The sequence below is a fragment of the Ursus arctos genome, unplaced genomic scaffold, assembly GCF_023065955.2.
Source record: "Ursus arctos isolate Adak ecotype North America unplaced genomic scaffold, UrsArc2.0 scaffold_7, whole genome shotgun sequence".
NCBI lineage: Eukaryota > Metazoa > Chordata > Mammalia > Carnivora > Ursidae > Ursus > Ursus arctos.
Window position 1 is genome coordinate 62,575,552 of NW_026623089.1, and position 15,028 is coordinate 62,590,579.

At 42.9% G+C, this 15,028-nt stretch overlaps 1 protein-coding gene across 7 annotated transcripts in view; it reads left to right on the forward strand.

Moving 5' to 3' along the window:
- Window positions 1–15,028, forward strand: part of ANK3 (ankyrin 3) — a 641,190-nt gene that overhangs the window by 384,009 nt on the left and 242,153 nt on the right. The window lies entirely within an intron of this gene.

Sequence of the window (15,028 nt, forward strand, 5' to 3'; positions counted from 1 at the left end):
GCATTTTGAAAGGGGAGGCGTCAGGGAGGGGGACGACTTTTTTTTCTTCCTGACATTCTGGAGTTGTGGTTCTTAGTTTTTTGAGTTGTGAACCCCTCCCCAGTGCCCATATGCAAAAACACAAAAACAGAATTTGCATTCTGTTTTTCAGCATTCAGAAAGCCACTACAACCCTGGCCTGGTATATTACCAACGAGTTTCTCTTTGAGACAATTCACATAGTATGGTAAAGGATATACAGTAACTCAACAGCTTTGTTGGCAGGCCTTCCAGATAGTTGATCCCATCATCTGTTGTCATTGATTTGAGAGCCTGAACTTAGAAGTTTAAATTTTAGGCTGTTAAATTTTTATGTGGGTATAATGTAAATTATGAAGAAGGTACTTAGATATTTATAAAATTAGATATTCAGTAGATAGGATTTAAAAATATGAGTCTCTGAAACAAATAATATACTGTATGTTAATTAATTGAATTTAAATTAAAAAATAGTAAAAAAATAAAAACAAAACAAAACAAGACAACAGGCCCAAAATGGAATTGCTTACCCTAAGCCCCAAGTCACCAAGACTTAATTATGGTTTCAGCTCTCCCAGAAGTGGAGTCTTGAACAAGCCAATCGGGAATCTCTTGAGCAACACTAGTTAGGTCATCTGCCTGATAAACCCCTGCTCTTCCCTCCAGGGAAAGTAACCTTGCAATAACCAATCTGGTTTTTTACGGTTTTTTTGCCTAGTATAACTTCCTTGTTCCTGTTCCCTTCTGCATGTACAACTCTTTTTTTTTTTTTTTAAAGATTTTATTTATTTATTTGACAGAGATAGAGACAGCCAGCGAGAGAGGGAACACAAGCAGGGGGAGTGGGAGAGGAAGAAGCAGGCTCCCAGCAGAGGAGCCTGATGTGGGGCTCGATCCCATAACGCTGGGATCACGCCCTGAGCCGAAGGCAGACCCTTAACCGCTGTACCACCCAAGCGCCCCTGCATGTACAACTCTTACTTTGTAGAGTTCTTCTGAGCTCCTTTGTATCTACTAGGTTGGATGATGCCTGATTCATGAATCATTGAATAAAACCAATAAGATCTTTAAATTAAAAAGTAAGAAATAGGTTCAGGTAATCCAGATAAAGGTCAATTATTTGTGTAAACTTCACACGGTAAATGATATTTCTTTAAAGATTTTGTGTATTTTTATGACCTTATGAATATGTCAGAATTCTTTTGAGTTTGGGACCATAACTATAGCATAGTATGTAGCTGATGATATTATATCAGGCAACCTTTTTTTTTTTTTTTTTTAAGATTTTATTTTTAAGTAACCTGTACACCCAACATGGGGCTTGAACTTACAACCTTGAGATCATGAGTCTCATGCTCCACTGACCGAGCCAGCCAGGTGCCCCTTCAGGCAATCTTTTTAACCTCAGTTAACTCATTTATCAAATAGGGACAGTAATACCTACTTTGTAGAAATGCTGTGAGTATTAAGTCAAAATTATTCAGTGAATGAATTTTTGAGGACACACGTAAAAAAGTAAGTTATATAACATGGAAGAAGGTGATGAGCACTATGGAAAAAGAATAAACAGGCTAAAGAGGGTGGAGGTGCTGGACGTGTGGTCGGTTAAAGAAGGTTGTCTAGGTAGGACTGTCTTGAGTAGGCAAACTACTTGGTACATATCAGGTGTTCAGTAAAGGCGGACGTGCACATGGATGGATGAGATTTGCCCCTGCCACGTGAAAATCTCTATAATACATGGAGATGGGTGGATGGCTGTTACTTACGATATGGATGCGAATGAGACAAGGTTCTGTTGTTTTTAATCAGATAATTATGAAAGGATTTTCTCTTCCTTTCTGTAAACATTAATAATGATAATTGTAACTAATATTTGTTGAATACCTACTATAAATATATTAACTAACCTCTTTGCGTATGTTACATATATTTACATACACTAGCTTATGTCTTGTAGAAACCTATGAAGTAAAACTGTTATTTTTTAAAGATTAAAAAAACCCCTAAGAAATAAGAGGCTGAGTAACTTGCTCAAAATAAAGAAGTAAGAAGGAGCAGAGCAAATTTTAAACCCAGGTCGTCAGCCCTTTGAACCTCCTCACTGAACCACAACACTCATTGCCACTACATTTTTATGAAGACATCTAGTTTGTCAAGGAAGCATAAACTTACATAGCTTTTCTTGTTCTGTTTCTCCTTCCTCACAGTGAACAGTTTTCACTGGGTAAAGTCCCAGCTGCCCAGAACCTGCTTAATGGCAACTTAGAAGAATCCAAATACTCTGAAATGTGTCCCCACAGCCAGGCAAGCTAGAATTCAGAGTCCCCCTGGAGCTCCACAGAGGCTGTGGCCGGAGACCTTGATTTTGGCTGGCTTTTGATGCCGAGGGAGCCCTCAGTCTCTGGAAATCCTATCTACTATACTGAATTGAGTAAATGAGAAAATTGAAAGCTTTTCTTCACATTTCCACCAGAATTAGCCTCCCTTAACATATAGAGTGAAAGCTGGGGAGGTTTCCAGCACTCCCGAAGTATCACCATTGGAATATTCGGGTTTATCACCTTCTTGCTCCTAATACCCAGTGGTAGAATTTTGCTGGAACACCTAAAATAATCCTTCACATGTTAGTTAGGGAGCGAATGGTTGGTAAATGAATCCAGCTCACGCCTAGCTCAGTACAACTGCTGCAGATTGCTCAGCTGAGAAGGGAAGCTAGGGGGAGGCAACAGTGTATTATTTTTATTTTAGAACTTTCCCAAATTCCGTGGAACAAATTTAAACCAGCGAAACGAAATCTCCAAGTTAAATTGTACCAAGCATTCTTTCCACAGTGACAGGTGGAGAGATTAGACAACTTCCTTCGTGTCCATTTTCATTACTAGTGTTTTCACAAATGACTCATTTCTGACAGTGATGTTGGCAAAAATCACAGGGATTCTGGAACCTGTTTTTACATTTTCATCAATATATATTAGAATTGTTACAATCTTAGTGGACTCCAGCTGGGGTTCAGTGCCAGAATTTTTGGGTTCTTGGAAGGTCCCCAGATTTATCAGGTCAAACAAGCAATCATCTTGTGTATTTTATTTGCACACCCTCGTGAAACAACAGATTTTAAAACACCGTAATATGCAAACACTTTCATGACAGATTTAAATAAACACAAGGTAATATCCTAGGAAATATTAATAAAAACAATGCCAAGTAGGGAGTCCATTCTGTTTATCAGACAAAGAACTCATAGATATTACTTCACTTTTTCTTGTACCAATGTTTGTCTCCCCTCTTCCTCTGGCCTCAGTGGTTGTAACTGAAATTCTTGTGTGCCCACCCCCAGCCTCCACCAGCGTACGCAGTGCTAGGCCATGACGCAAGGGTACAGAATAGGGTGGATAATCGTCTTTATAAACTGGAAAATTCAGCATTAATTTCAGTTACCCTTAGTAAGTGAGTCGGATCATCATTTCCTCTCCGTTGCTGTAATTGTGTGGTATGGGAAGTCACAGCTAGCGGAAGAGTTCTCCCTTTAGAGTAAACTCACGTGGCTTTTGTACACAACCCTTGTCTGGAATGCGGGTGCTTGGCTTTCAGATCCGTCCTTCATCCTGGATTTCCAATTTTAAATTAGCCGCCAGTGTGGGGGAAAAAATGGAGAATTGCACTCAGAAATATCCAGTTTGCACCCTTTCTTGGAATATTAGAAGACCCACCTATGGTGTGGCTCCCTGATGGTCGAGAAGAGCCAGCTCCTCTCAGCTGGGGCTAGCTGGGCCCTGCCCCGCTCTCATGCCACCGGTACCTCCAGTCGGCGAGGCCGCCACTTCCTGCGTGAAATGTTTCTCACCCGGGGAAAGTGAGGCCCCTGTTTTCAGCCCTGATTATGCTTTTACAGTTTTATACTCATGTGACTGTTTCACAGGAATATGCTTATTCCTTTCCTGGTGAGTCACATATTACTCATATGACACATATTTCCAAGACTTGTCTGGTTCAGACCTGGCTTTATTTACATAACACAGTTGAAAAATTGCTATTTTAAGGGTTAATTTGGGATGTGGGCTCTGCAGATTCTTCTCTCACCAGAATAACACAGTAATAGAGACACCTCGCACCAGCCCCTTAGAGAACAACAGGGACTTCCCACGACGTTGTGAAAAATAATTGGGGAAATGAATGCACAATGCCTCGTGCGGTGTCTGGAATATATCATAAGTGTTCAGTTAACATCACTAGCATTTAAATATGTCTGCCTATATTAAACACATTAACTGGACAAAAATCTGATGAAAATGATCTAATTTGAAATTTTGATAATTTTGGGACACCTGGGTGGCTCAGTCAGTTAAGCGTCTGCCTTTGGCTCAGGTCATGATCCCAGGGTCCTGGAATTGAGTCCCACATCAGGCTCCTTGCTCAGCGGGGAGCCTGCTTCTCCCTCTGCCTGCTGCTCCCCCTGCTTGTGTGTGCGCACTTTCTTTCTCTCCCTAACAAATAAATAAAATCTTCAAAAAAAAAAAAAGAAATTTTGATAATTTTAGTTCTTTAACTTGGTTTTCTCAAAGTATCCCTCTATCAGAATCTCCACGAAAGTAATTGTTATTTATGCAACCGCTCAAAAATTATTCACTATTAGGCACTGCTCTAGATATGAGGGGAGCTGTATTAACCAACAGGCAGCTTCTTGTCCTGGAGGATTTTACACTTTAGCAGGGAGATAGACAATAAATGGATAGAGTTATATATTAATTCACATAGAGATAAGAGCCAGTAAGAAAAAAGTAAAACAGGGGTGCCTAGCTGTCTCATTTGGTAGAGAATGTGACTCTTGATCTCAGGGTCATGAGTTTGAGCCCCATGTTGGGTTCAGAGAGTACTTAAAAAAATAAGTAAAACAGAGTCAGGGGCTGGAGTAATGGGTGGGGTGGGTCTAAGGTGCTATTTAGCTAAAATGTTTAAGTTAGACATCCTGAGATGGTGAAATCGGACATGCTCTGATCAATTAGGGGTGATTTATAAACTTCATTTGATGTCATTTGTTGAATTATTTATTCTTCTGTTTACTTGAGACTTCCTTTTGCAGAAACATTTCTGTAAACATGGAACATGGTACAATAGCTGAGTTTAATTAACATGATTTGAAAGTAGAGGAAGAAATATTTGATGGAGGTGCTGAGTTGTGGGGGGAGGGCCAAGGTCAAAGCAAGACCAGTTGAAGATTCAAGACAATGAAGTGATTGATGGTTAAAGAAGTTCAGGAGGAAATGAATGGCCCCAAGGGCAGGCGAAGAGATAAGCATTGGACAGACTGAGAAAACCTAAATATCCCAGCTTACCCTTTTCTGTAGTAAAGACAACTAATGATAAAGGGAAGTCAGCACTTTTTCCGACTGTGCATAAAATGTTAACCCTGTGAGTCAAGAGAGGCTCATTTTTTTTTCAATCCTGACTCCTTTAGAGTATTACTATATTCATATGGTTGTTACACCAAAATATACTTATTTCTTTTCCTATGACTCACATATTACTCAAAAGTCACTCGTTTCCTGTAACTTTGAGACTGCAGAATCTCTTGAGGATATTTCTCTCACGGTAATGTTAACCCCGGCAAAGCTACAGCCCATGCCATCCCTGCGGCCCTGGGAGTGAGCGCCATTTCCAAAGTGGGGAGGCTCGCTTCTGTTCCGGTCGGTTCAACCAACAGCTCTCAGGTGTTGTGCTAAGCGAAAGAAGTGCAAAGGGGCCCAGGCCACCTGTCCTTGGAGATTAACCTCCACGAGCCTGATCTTCTGTGCAAGAGGCCCGCCATGCCTGTTGTGGGGAGGACCCGGGCTTTTTCAGTGGGGCCTTGTTGATGGCGCTCCGTCGTGGAGCTGCACGGCTTACTGTCGGGCATGGCCAGGCTCCAGCTGAAGGTCAGAGCTTTGGCTTAGCTGCAGCCAGTGGTTGCCGCATGGAAATGGGGGCTAGTTTTGCCAAAGCATCTGATTTTTTTAAGAAGAGGCAGAAATCTGGCTTTCTATGTGAAATCTCTTTATCTGTGAACATTGGCAATAAGAACTTTTTAAAAATTGTCTTTAAGCCTGAATGAGTGGTTTAATGAAGGGAGATGTAGAAACCGCTAATGAGCATTGTGACTTCAGACAAATCATTTTTCCTGTATGGGTTTGTTACCTCAGGAAAATTGGGTCCCATGGTCTGTGAAACCCCTTTCAGTCCTGAGATTCCTTGTTTGCCACTGGGAGACGTCAGCTGCATTGCTGTGATCTGACAAGGTCAGTAGATTATGGGTCCGTGCCCACCTTTCCCACATAGGTCCCTTTAGTACAGAAACAGCACCCACTGCTCCTGCCTTTCTGGACCGTCAGTGAATGTACCAATAGGGAGTAGACACTTTCAGCCACATTCAGCAGACATTTATTGAGGGCTTGCTCTGTGCCAAGCCTTGTGCCGGGCACCATCGTTTAGGCTTCTTTATGTGGATAAAGAGATTTAGTCTTTCCAACTCTGAAACGCAGGGCGCTTAGCCCCGTCCGAGGCTCAGAATAACAGCTCCATCCATAATTGTTAGCTTTCCTCTCCACCTTCCCTGAGGCTGTCCTCTTGGGGGATGCTTCCAGAGCTCTGTTTGCTCGACTTTTTCCCTCAGCTTAGGGAAAAAGCAATGTTAAGTACCCTCAAAAGCCAGCTCAAGTCTTCCCTCTTTCACTTCTGCCTACAAACTCTGGACTCTGCTTATTCTCATTCATTTAAAAATACGTATTGAGCATCTACTGTATTCGTGGTCTTGTTCTACCAGTGAGCAAGACAGGCACAGCTGTGCTTTTACCAAGTAAAATTCTGTGGGAGTTGAGAGGGAAGGAAGAAACAAACCAGAAACTGGCAAATCAGAAATTTGTCAGATAATGTGACATCTAAAATAAGGGTGACATCGTGGCTATTTTGGACCTACGTTAGATCCAGTGGCCAGGAAAGGCCCATCAGAGAGGATGCTGTTTATTCTTTGGCCTCATTGACAAGAAGGAACTAGCCATTGAAGACCTGGCAGAAGGGAGCATTCCAGGCAGAGGAAACAGCAGATGGAAAGGCCCTGGGGCAGGAATGAAATAAGCATTGGGAGGAATATGAAAGAACCTCGTGTGGCTGATGTGTGATTGGTAGGAGCAGAGAGAGGTAATAGGTGATATCAGAGAATTTATTTAGGTATAGATGTTTAAAAATTATTTTATGCACAGTTTTCTTTTCCTCTACCTGGAGTATCATTTCCTTAAGGGAATTGGACTGGTCTCTTTTTTGTCTTCTGTGTCACCCCGTTGCTTAGCTGATATTTAGTTAAATGATGTGGCAAAGTAGGGTTCCCTTTCGGTGTGGTTTGATGGAGGAATATTCAGAACGGGTGTGTCTGCTAGCCTAGGAGGTTTGAAGGGCTGTGTTCTTGTCCAGCTGCTTCTTGAGCAGTGCACGTGTGAGGACAAATGATCTTCCCTTTCTCCCCAGTTCATCCATGTGCTGTTTTGACTGCATGTTGCTTCTGAGCCAGTAGCCAACAGACCTCCATCTGGTTTAGGAGATAAAGAAGCCGGGATGTTTCCACAAGTCTTTGTAATTAAACCACCACCGCCACAAGATGGCCTTTCTCCACCAAGTCTGGCACTCTGAGGAGAGGAGGCGTGCTTATTCCCATCTCTGATAACCGCTGCTTCCCAGCCCCCTTCATCCTCAGCGGCCCGAGAGATGAAAGATGGTTGGAATGCGGGCTGGAGTCATTAAGTGTTCTCACCCCTTAGAACAAAGCACATGACACACGCCAGTCCTCTCTGCAGAGCAGCGGACCATCATGTGACTTGCCCCACTTGATCTTTTGAGTTCCAGAGTTGAAGAAAAGGACATTGCAGGAAGAATGATGTATGAAGATATTTAGTTCTACCCCCTTTCCGAATTTCTAGGGGAAGAATGCTTTCAGCAGAAAGCAGCTAGCTTCAATAATCCTATCATTTATACCCGTTTTAGACATTGGACATTACTTGTGTTAGGTTCTGGGACCCAGCGTGATAGCAGTCAGGCGGCAGGTCCATCTGGGGTAGGCACTGGGGCTCCTGAGTGTAGAGTTGCTTCTTAATAACTTGTTGTCACATTGATTTATTAAATTGTTCTCTGTCTCCTGCACTTTTGTTGATGAATGCATTTTTAGTTCCTCGTGTTAAACTATTATTTACTCTTCTCCCTAATATATCCAAATCATGCATAATTTCTTGCAAGGAACAATTTTCTGGAATACAGTTAATGTTTCCCCACTCACAAAAGATAGCCGATTTTTTTTAAAGGATTGCCCACATTTAACACGTCTCATATAATATGTGTACGTGTGTGCACTGAGGTGCATGTGTGCATGGGTTCATTACAAAAGCTGTGCCTGGAAAAAGCATCTCAGCTTCTTCCTTTCACTTGTGAATATTAACCTGACATCCATAAATGAGACCCAGTATGGGAGCATTGCAATTAGAGTTGAATAACCATTGGAAGATTCCTGGAAACCTGGGTCATCGTGTGCATCTGTATGTGTGCGCACGTGCATTTTAACTCTCTAAGATTTGTAAAGAAATCGGGCACACCGAGTTCTGCCTGATATAACACAATTTAGACAGTTGCAAAGGGCCGGCCTGTGGGGTGATTGATTTTGCAGACCTCAGTCCAATTTCTATCTTACCTTTGGTTTCTTCTTTTCCGATGCTTCAAATAGAGAATATTTTAAAGAGTTAGTCTATTTCTGTTTTCCCTTTACTTTCAAGTGTTAAACAGAGGATGTCAGTGTTCAAAAGGCAGAGGAAACCACCTATGCAAGGTATTCCAGTCTTTGCATTCATTTTCGGAAATGTGTACGGTTGTCACGATTTATGGACCCCCAACTGGAGTGGTGTGCCAGTATCGAGAAGGCACAGCTGTAAGCTCATCATCTTTAAAGGTGTTGCTCTCAGGCTACTTCAAAGCCCTCAGAGTTCATTATGTTTTCCAAATCTCAGGCCTTGATTATGCACAGCAGCAGAAACACAGTCGATGTCATCTAGCTAAGAATATTTACACTCAATGGAGACCTTGAAAAAAGGGGAGGAAAAAAGTGATCATTTCATAATTGGTTTTGAATTTTGCATGCTTCGTGTTTATGTATTAAATGGTGTATGACACAATGCAGAAATATCTTGCTGTTCTGTTTCTTCAGGCTACATCGAGCACAGCCTTGGAAGTCTAGAAATAACCTGGCTTTCCTAATGCAACTCGGGCTCATAAAGCCAGGGTGCCGTTGTTGTTAGCGAACAGCACCGCCTGTAGTCTGCTTGCTGTGAAGTATGCAGGCGTCGGGAGTGCTCGTACATGAAGGGCTGGTGGCCGTGTGTGACCATGCATCGTTTGTTTTCTTGTATCTTTGCTGAGGGGACCCTCTTTTATTCTACTGGCCTCACTTGCACACAAAACCATTTGCAAAGGAAGGAGGGAGGGTATGATGAGTCCATGCCCATCATTTCTCCTGGAACATGAGGTTTTGAAGGCTTGCAGGAGCAGCGTTGGCAGCAAGAGATGGATGGGCAAGCGTCGGAAGCTGTGAGCTCAGTGGGAGGCCGAGGTCTCCCAGACACCCAGGGTGAGAGGAATTTGTAGGAATGTGCGTCCTTTCTATTAGGGACAAAGCAAGCCTCCTGAGGGTTTGCTGAATTGGTCATTCCCACCATAGAATCCCTTGTTTTAGTAAAAGTAACCTCCAAGGTATCTATTGTGTGTCCTGACCTAATCACTGGATTTTGGATGGTGGAGGCTTGAGGCCCTGGGGACGGAGGCGGAATCACCTCGAGGACCATGTTGCTGCCTCTCCACCCTCACCACGTTGAGCTCCTGACCCCGTGGCCCCACAGGAGCCATCCAAACCAGGCTCCCTCCAAAGTCAGGGGTCTCCTGACTAATCTGGGTCTCTCAACTTTTCTTTTACCCTTTATCTTGTCTGTTTCTCTGCTCATAAAGGAGGGTAGAATGTGCCCTGATGAAGATATGGAAAATGCTGAATACAGCCAATCCAGATTACTTTGCTGTGTAAAGGCTCCCTTGTAGATTAGATCATTTGCCCTCTTACAGGCTCAATGAGCTACTTTTTCCATGTGTTCCCTGTGAACAATGCCTGTGTCATGGTCTCAGCTTGAAAGAAGGGGAAAACAAGGAAAAGAGAGACTGTACTTTGTTACTACAAGTTTGCAAGAGTCCTATCAATGATGTAAATGCTGTTATCATGGTTTTTTCCTTTTTGAAAACATTGTGTGTTTTTGTTCAGTATTGAACAGAGAAAATATACAGGATCTAGGTCCTAGCGCTCAGTATTTTGTGTGTGTTACACACAGAGAGGATAGAGAATAATATTAATATTTTAAATTATTGCTCAAAAAGATATTGCTATTTTTTGTTACATAAAACTAATGGGTGAATGCATTCTATTGAAATATAGGGAGTTTGTGCTGTTTTCCAACCTCAAAGATCAGACATCATGCTAGGTACATGGGATTCTCCACTGTCTTTCAAAAACTCATCATAGTGGGCCATCTGGGTGGCTCAGTCAGTTGAGGGTACGACTCTTGATCTCAGGTCTTGACCTCAAGGTCATGTGTTCAAGGCCCACATTGGGCATGGAGCCTACTTAAGAAAAATGCATCATGGGGACACAACCTCCAAACCCCTGGCTCTAGATTAGGGGTTAGCAAATTTTTTTCTGAAAATGGGCAGATAGTGAGTATTTTAGGCTTTTTGATGATACAGTCTCCCACATATTCCAATAAAACTTTATTTGTGAACACTAAAATTTGAATTGCATATGATCTCCACGTGTCATGGAATATTATTGTTCTTTTAATTTATTTCAACCAAAATGTAAAAGCCAGTGTTAGTTCAGGGCTATACCAAAACAGGTAGCAGGTCAGTCTGGATCCTCAGGTTGTAGTCTGAAGAACCCTTATCTCAAGGCAAATCGATCTTCACAGTGAAGAAGTTGGTTTGTGGGGGGCCCACTTTCAGGATGGACACGTGGGAGAAGGCCACTGTCCACACATTTGCTATGTCTCGAAAGGATCAGTGATTCAGGGGAGGTTCAGGAACTTCCAGCACAGCCATGAAAATCTTCTTCCCCTTGCTTGAAATGGTTCTGAGCTGGAGATTATCTCTGAAATCCACTGAATTTGCTGAAGCTACCAACCTCTCCTCTGTTCCTCTCTGCCTCTTCCCGCTTTCCTGAAACATCGGTTGAGCACATTCTGTGTGGAGCCCTTGGTCAGACGTTGGGGACACAAAGTTGCAAGCAGCACGTGAGTGCTCACAGGCTGCAGCAGGGTCAGAGAGCTGTGGGGAGGATCTCACCCAGGGTGAGCAGCCTGTTGGAAAGGACATGCCGCCCTCCACATTGCCCACCCAGATCACATCGTCTGCTCACAGGGAGAGCTTTGAGAGCCAGTCCCAGCTGGAGGACTCATGATTCAGGGTGGCTTGACATGCACAGACACTGAACCCTTGGTTCCTAGTCGGGAACCTGGGTTGGTGGGAAAGACGATAACTTCTCAGTTACTCTGTATTTTTAAGATCCATCCAGAAAAGTGTTACCAGGCTCTGCTCTGAACTGGTAGCTTTTTCCGTACACACCCTGCTGCAGGTTTCTGTCCCTTTGTCTGAGCCCAAATGACAGGTCCCAGAAGAGATGCTCATACCATCATTCTTCAGGAGCCTTGCCTTTGTAGAGCAGTGTTAGTGCACCTTGAAATCGCAAGTTACATCTCAGTTTGCAAATTAAATCCCCATGTAAATACCCTAAGTCTTTATGCTTGGTATGGGGATCCCATCATGAATTCTAGGCACTTTGATTCACAAGTATGCCGTCACAGAACTACTCTTGGGCGCCCATTTCTTTACCTTTATAATGATGGGGTTTGATTAAATGATCTCTGAGATGCGATTTACTCTGTTTATCTTTTGTGTCAAAATATATTTTTAAGCATTGGGTTTCCTTGAGGTAGGGCACAGTTGTCCTCATAAGATGTGGTAGAAGCTGTGGCTCCTATCCCACTCCGGAGCATTTAGTATTTTCAGCAGATCCACCGGACTCCCAGTTCAAGCTACGCCAGCCTCCCACGTCAGCCCAGACTCACCATTTGGGGATGTCCGCTCCCATCCCGGCTTCTCTTTTTGCAGCTGCAGTATCTGTGAGATGAGCAGCATTAGTTTGGGAGACAAAATGTCCTGGCCAGGGGGTGGGTTGAAAGACAATTATGGGAATTATTACTCTTCTTACTTAGTATAATTATAGAGCGTTTTCCTCTGAAGAGCTCCACAGAAAGGTTGAATCAGTTGGGATTATTTATCCTAGGGAAGAGAAGACTGGAGGGGAGGGAATAACTGAGTAACAGTCTGGAATATTTGGAAGGTGATAACCAAGGGTCCTGTCTTCTCACTGAAGACAGAAGACAAAGAAATTAGTGGGAGTGGTCTAAGTGAGATGTGAGGACTAGTGCTTTGCCAGTAAGCATGATTGAACGCCAACCTGAGCTCCTCCTGCACAGGTCTGGGTGGATAGGGGCTGGGATGCCTTGCCTGGAGCCAGACACCTTGCTCTCTGATATCTGTTGCAGACACTAAAGGCTGCCCGCCGGATCCATGGGACAGATTCACAGGCATGGACTCCTAGGCCCCCAGCATTCTGATAAACCAGACGTGGTTAACACAGGCATAAACAACAGCCTGGACGAGAACAAGCAGTGTAACAAATGTTGTCAAAAGGCTGTCTGCAGCTCCAGAGGAAGGAGCTGGGCTTAGGGATGTGGCCTGGGGTTTGACGGAGTTTGCCCTCAACTGAGCAGTGCTTGGCCATTCTCAGCATGTCAGAGCATCAGCGGATGGGACCTTTCTCCTTTCCGGCTCTGTCGCCCACCCATCTGATGTCTGTCACAGGCAGATCAGTCTTGCTACGTTCCAGAGACGACACTGGCCCCACCACACTGTGTGTCCATCCAGAAATAGGCACAGAGTGAGAAGGTGGTGGTTTTCCTGGTTTTCCCCACTGATGCAGGTGTTCCGGCAGGTTAGGTGCCTGCCCTGTACGTGGTGACAGTATGAATGAATGAACCCAGGAGGGAGGAAAGAAAGAGATGTACAGGCAGTAGTGAACAAACTGCCCCAGGCATTTCAGAGCCGAGCCTGATCCCTTCCCAGACTGTCACCCGCCCTTGTCATGTGCCCCCCTGGGGTGTCACAGTCCCTTGGAAATCACTAGTGCTGTGATCAGAAGCACAGGTTTTAGGGCAAAGACCCAAATTCAAATGCCTCTGGGTAGCTTAGCACCCGAGGAGTGACACAAAGCAAGGTAAATAGTAGGAAATGCTGGGGGCTGAGGTGGAAAGTGTCACTCAATAACGGGAAACTGGCCCCGTGCAAACATGGGCCCAGAGTCGCCAGATCCTTGATTTCTTATTTTTTTAAAACAAGAACTCTAGATTTTGATATGAAATTAATCAATTTTGGAATGTTGGCAACTAAAAGTCTTTTTTAAAACACAGAGCCAAGAAAACCTGTATTTGTTATTTGCTGCTGGTGTGACCTTCCCTTTAGAATAATATGGACTAGGTTCAAGTCTTGATTATTTGGTTACCAGTGGCCTTCGCAAGTTATTTAACCTTTCTGAATTTCAGCTTCTCTCTCACAAATGAAGAAAGATTGCTTCACAGCATAGCTATGAGGACTAAAAGAACATACGTAAGAAATTAATATAGTACCTTGCATGTAGAGTACTTAATAATTATTAAATAATAGTGATGGCCATGATTATGTTATTATTAGATTGAACCATATGAAATTCCTGGAATATGCATGGATTTGACCTATAAAAATGACAATCTCGGGGCATCTGGGCAGCTCAGTCAGTTGGGCATCCGACTCTTGGTTTTTGCTAGGGTCATGGTCTCGGGGTTGTGGGATTGAGCCCTGTGTCAGTCTGCACACTCAACGAGGAGTCTGCTAGAGATTCTGTCTCTCTCTCTGCCACTCCCCCTGCTCTCTCTCTCTCTCATAAATAAATAAATCTTAAAAATAAATAAATAAATAAATAAATAAATAAATAAATAAAACAGGCAATCTCATGTGGTTCAACGTAATATTGATATAAGATCCTACCCTGTATACATTATTATTTTACCATTATTATCAATATTAAGTTAAACTTCCTTACTCCTTAAACATATACTTATGATCCCCCCCATTCTGTTTTTCCCACAGCACTTATTCTGTCCTTTATTATATTTATGGCTTCTAGTCTACCCCAACTCTGCTGGTGTATAAGCTTCATCTAAGGCAGGGATTTTCTGTATTTTGTTCATTGTCTTTCTCTACCCATGTCACCCAGCCCCTACCATTATGTAGTAGGCTCTCTATAAATATGCGTCAAATGGACTTGCCCACTGGCCTTCCCGAAGTTGAGTTCAGTCCCCCACAGACACTCCTTCAGGCCTTACAGGTTTGAGGCAGCTATTGATTAGAAGTGTTCCAAATAAAACATAAAGGATGATTGTCATCTTATGATGATGGGTTTTTTAGGGCTTTGACTCTTGAGCTCAAGTGTAATGTAAGACTAGTGAAAAGTTGCATGACTGTTTCCTATCCAAATCTGAAAACCTGAATGCAATTATTAGAAATAAAAATACCTAAATTGGAAAAAAATTTTTTTTTTTACCAAAAGCATCAAAAGGCTTTGTTTCATTGTTTTATTTTGCTTTGTTTTTCTGGCCAAACACATGAGCTTTGTATGATGTTATATTTTTTAAAAGATGCGCTGCATTTGCCCTTGGATAAAAGGGAATTTGGTTTGTAAGAGAATTCTCCTTGGCAGTACAATATGCTTTCACTGTGTGTGTGTGTGTGTGTGTGTGTGTGTGTGTGTACGTGTGCGCATGCGTGTGCTTGTGCATGCATCCATATATTCACTAGTAAAGCTAATGCAGCG